The sequence below is a fragment of the Rhinolophus sinicus genome, chromosome X, assembly GCF_036562045.2.
Source record: "Rhinolophus sinicus isolate RSC01 chromosome X, ASM3656204v1, whole genome shotgun sequence".
In the NCBI taxonomy this organism is placed as follows: domain Eukaryota; kingdom Metazoa; phylum Chordata; class Mammalia; order Chiroptera; family Rhinolophidae; genus Rhinolophus; species Rhinolophus sinicus.
This window is the reverse complement of record NC_133768.1, coordinates 103429454-103433992: the sequence shown is the minus strand read 5'-3', so window position 1 is coordinate 103433992 and position 4539 is coordinate 103429454. Positions and strand designations below refer to the sequence as shown.

At 39.8% G+C, this 4539-nt stretch overlaps 1 pseudogene; it reads left to right on the top strand.

The window, feature by feature from the left end:
* Positions 1 to 391: 391 nt before the first annotated feature.
* Positions 392 to 935, top strand: LOC109456643 (ubiquitin-conjugating enzyme E2 C; annotated as a pseudogene).
* The last annotated feature ends 3604 nt before the right edge of the window (positions 936 to 4539 follow it).

The following is a 4539-nucleotide window of genomic DNA, read 5'->3' as shown; positions in this document are numbered from 1 at the left end:
ATTCTTTGTGATGAAATGACATAATGTTTGCATCAAAGGCCAATATTCTCTCACTAAAACAAATTATTTTGAGGGACATAATTCATTAGCGATTAAATAACAATTAGTGCAGGAATATGTAACAGTGTCTATAAAAGATATTTTACTGACCATACGTATGTTGCAAAGTCTATTGGCTCAGGGCAGATGCTCTGTAATAACTGGACTTTTTTTTTATCGTGTACAGTGAATAGTTTCTGGGTTATCTATGAAATTAAATCTGGATTTTAAATACACCTAATGAATTTATAGTTGATTCAGCTTGACTACTGAAAATAAGTTCCTGATTTTTAAAAACGGCATGTTCCAGTTGTGTTCTCCAAGTTCCTGTGTCCCTGCCAGTGCCTCCCAGATGGCCTCGCAGAACCTCAACCCAGCCACCACCAGTGTCACTGCCGCCCGGCCTGTAAAGGATCGGAGCCCAGCGGGGCTGCCACTCAAGGTTCGTTGGGCAAGAGGTTACATCAGGAGCTGATGACCCTCGTGGTATCTGGTCATAAAGGAATTTCTGCCCTCCCTGAATCAGACAACCTTTTCAAATGGGTGGGGAACATCCATGGAGCAGCTGGCACAGTATATGAAGACCTGAGGTATAAGCTCTCCCTAGATTTCCCTAGTGGTTACCCTTACAACGCGCCCAGGTGAAGTTCCTCATGTCCTGCTACCACCCCAACATGGACACGCAGGGTAACCTCTGCCTGGACATCCTGAAAGACAAGTGGTCTGCCCTGTATGACGTCAGGACCATCCCGCTCTCCATGCAAAGCCTGCTAGGAGAACCCAACATCGATAGCCCTTTGAACGCACATGCTGCCGAGCTCTGGAAAAACGCCACAGCCTTTAAGAAGTACATGCAAGAAACCTCGCAGGGCCGGCCCGGTGGCTCAGGCAGTTAGAGCTCCATGCTCCTAACTCCAAGGCTGCCGGTTCGATTCCCACATGGGCCAGTGGGCTCTCAACCACAAGGTTGTCAGTTCAATTCCTCGAGTCCCACAAAGGATGGTGGGCAGTTCCCCCTGCAAGTAAAATTGAACACGGCACCTTGAGCTGAGCTGCCGCTGAGCTCCCGGATGGCACAGTTGGTTGGAGCGCGTCCTCTCAACCACAAGGTTGCCAGTTCAACTCCCGCAAGGGATGGTGGGCTGCGCCCCCTGCAACTAGAAAAATGGCAACTGGACCTGGAGCTGAGCTGCGCCCTCCACAGCTAAGACTGAAAGGACAACAACTTGAAGCTGAACAGTACCCTCCACAACTAAGATTGAAAGGACAACAACTTGACTTGGGGAAAAAAAAGGCCTGGAAATACACACTGTTCCCTAATAAAGTCCTGTTCCCCTTAAAAAAAAAAAGAAAAAAAAAAAAAAGAAACCTACGCAAAGCAGGTCTCCAGCCAAGAGCCCTGACCTGGGCTGTCCAGCATCTCTCTCATTGTGCTGTCTTTTATTTTTTCCTTAGATGGTCTGTCCTTTCCTTAATTTCTGTATAGGACTCTGGACCTTCACTTGTGGTGTCATATTGGTTTTGTTTCTGTTTTTAAATTAAATCTCTGGTTGAAACCCTGTGGTGAATATATTAAATAAATACATTTTGATTAAAAAAAAAAAAACATACGTTCTTACCACCCAATGACTCTTATACCCACCCCCAACACATAGCATAGGGGTTTGCAAGTAGTAGATAAGGGAGAGTTTTCAGATCATCATGATGAAAAGCTACACTTCTGTAGAAGAGATAAAGTACTGGAGGATTGGGGGAGGCGGTGAAAGGGAAAGTTCCTAAAAGAACTATGTACCTTACGAGGAAAAAATATCAAGGGAATGACAGCTCTTCTGCCAGAATGACTTCCTAGGCCAGACAGTAAAAGCATTCTTCTGCAGGAATCTATAAGTCATATACTTTGAGAAAGTAATGGATGCAGCAGAAGAATCTAGTGAGTTCATAAATAATATGGAGGGTCATCCTGAAAATTGACTGTACATTGATGGCTGTGTATTTCTAGGAAAAGGATAATAATTTATCCTCTCCATGACTGAATGGAAAAACTGCTCTTTGGAAGGTGGAGAGACAAGTTTTAAAAAAACACTTACAGGTAAGAGACTTTACCATTTACTTGGAGAATCCTGTGTTTTAGGCATACTGTGAGGACTCTTCACATCGGCCTACCATACCAAGTAAAAAGTACATACTAACAACAACTTCCTGGTAAGCAGAAAAGTAGCATGCTTTATCACAGCAAATCAGTTTCGACCAAAGAAATGGTCAAACCAACTGTACATGAGAAAATATTTTGAATAAACAAATATTCCGGAAGCTCTTACCTGAAAGCCAAAAGAAATTTGAGACATTCTGTTCATCTTTCTTAATACAATTAGCTTATGCTTATTTATAGACAACCTGCAATTTGAATAATCTGATTTGTACCAAGACAGCCAAATTTTAAAGCAAGCCATTGATATGATGATGATGATGATGATGATATCACCTCATATTTTGTTTCATGATATAGATTAGAAAACACCACGTTGATATTGGTTATTTTCTCTAATTCCCACAGGTGCCCTATGGCACTTCTTGGCTCAACCTGCCAAGGCTGCTGAGGCAGTCAGTTTGTACAGGTATATACCAAGGGTGTCCAAAAAATGTATACAAGTGGACACTTTGGTTAATGTTGCTCAAGCAGTAGTTCGCTGCAATCAGAAGTGTGTGGACGCTGATGGTAACCACTTTGAGCACCTCTTGTAATTGCAGAAGTCAAACGTGACTTGTATTCATCTTTTTTTATTGGTATATACTGAGTATTACAATTTTAATACAGTTTTCCTTTCTTAAAATGTGTATACATTTTTTTGGGCACCGTCTGTATAATCTGATAACATCCCACCTCAGCAGCACCTGAGCTTGTACCATGTACCTCTTGCTTTCTGCGATTGTGCTTCCCTGATGCTCTTAGAATCTCATGGGTAGAGTTGCTATATTTCACAAATAAAAATACCCAAGACCCAATTTAATTTGAGTTTCAGATAAACCATGAATAACTATTAAGTATGAGTATGTACCATGCAATATTTGTGATATACTAAAAAAATTACTTATCTGAAATTCAGGAGTAACTGGATGTCTTATTTTTTCTATGCCAATCATACCAGTGGGTTAGCACTTGGCCAGGGCAGAGTTAGAACTGCTGTTGAATAAATGTTTCCTTTTCTCTCCTGTGTGAAAAATTTGGAGAAGTGTTCTATACAGCAACTCATGGTGGGATGAAGCTACAGGGAATGCCTACAACCATTACCAGTTACCAGATCGATATCATACGCCTGTATTATTTTTTCCTCCTTTCCCATTTTACACTCACTGAACCCCTATTCTTGTTCACTGGGATTACATCCCCAAATAAACTGCCTGCATGAAAGCCCTTCTCTCATATTATTGTTGTTGTTTTTCTGGGGGAATTCAGGCTTAAAATGGTGCTGGAAAATTCTATGAAGTTATAGTAATGTTAGAGCCAGAAAAAACAACTTTACAAATGTGAAAATTAATTTCTATAGAGTTCGTTGCATTGCCTAATGTCACATTGTGTAGTAGAGGTGCATCTGAAACTTGAACTGGGTCTTGAACTTGACTTTCATTCAATGCTTTCAACTAGCAGTCGAGCTTATGCTTATTTCAAACTATATTTTTAAAGAAAAATCAGTTTACTATTTCTGTAAAAGTGGTATAGTGACACCATTAAAAATGAAAAGAACAGGGGAGTCAGGTTATCTTGGTTAGAGCGTGGTGCTAATAATACCAAGGTCGCGGGTTCGATCCCTGCATGGGCATGGGCCACTGTGAGCCACGCCCTCCTATAAAAAAAAAAAAAGTCCTACCACACACACATACAAAAAGAACCTTGGCAATTAGGAATACATTATTCCAACATCTTCTGTACATCTATATCTAGATAGAAATATCAATACAATGACGTATAAGTACAATTTTATTCAAATTCAAGAAAAGGAAAGTAAACTGAAAAAAATGTTTCACTTTAGATAACATTCTTCTTTACCATAAGAGACAGTATTTCTTAAAATATCCCTCAGAGAGAAATAAAATAAACATGAAAAAATTGGAGTTATTATTAGTTTTAATTAAATGATTCCTTTTTGTGTAGTATTAATTGACTGCTCACTGTGAAAGATGAGGGCATTAGCTCTCACATTTTTTTCCCATTTTCCTGCCTCCTCACCTCACAGTTTTTGTGAATTCTGTCATTAATTTGATATACCAAGGTCTCTAATATGCACATCCAATTCCATAACTATAATTTCCACATTTTCTTTTATTATTAGTTCTATGCTTCAATGTGTTCAAATGTAACTGACTACCCTCTCCCCCAGCTTCTCCATTTCTAAGGTCTTTAATTGCAATCATCTCTTAATTAACTACAGTTTTCTTCATAAAGCTGAGTTTTTATTTGCTTGCTTTTGTGTGGGGGGGCATGTTTCCTTTTTTTACCAAAAA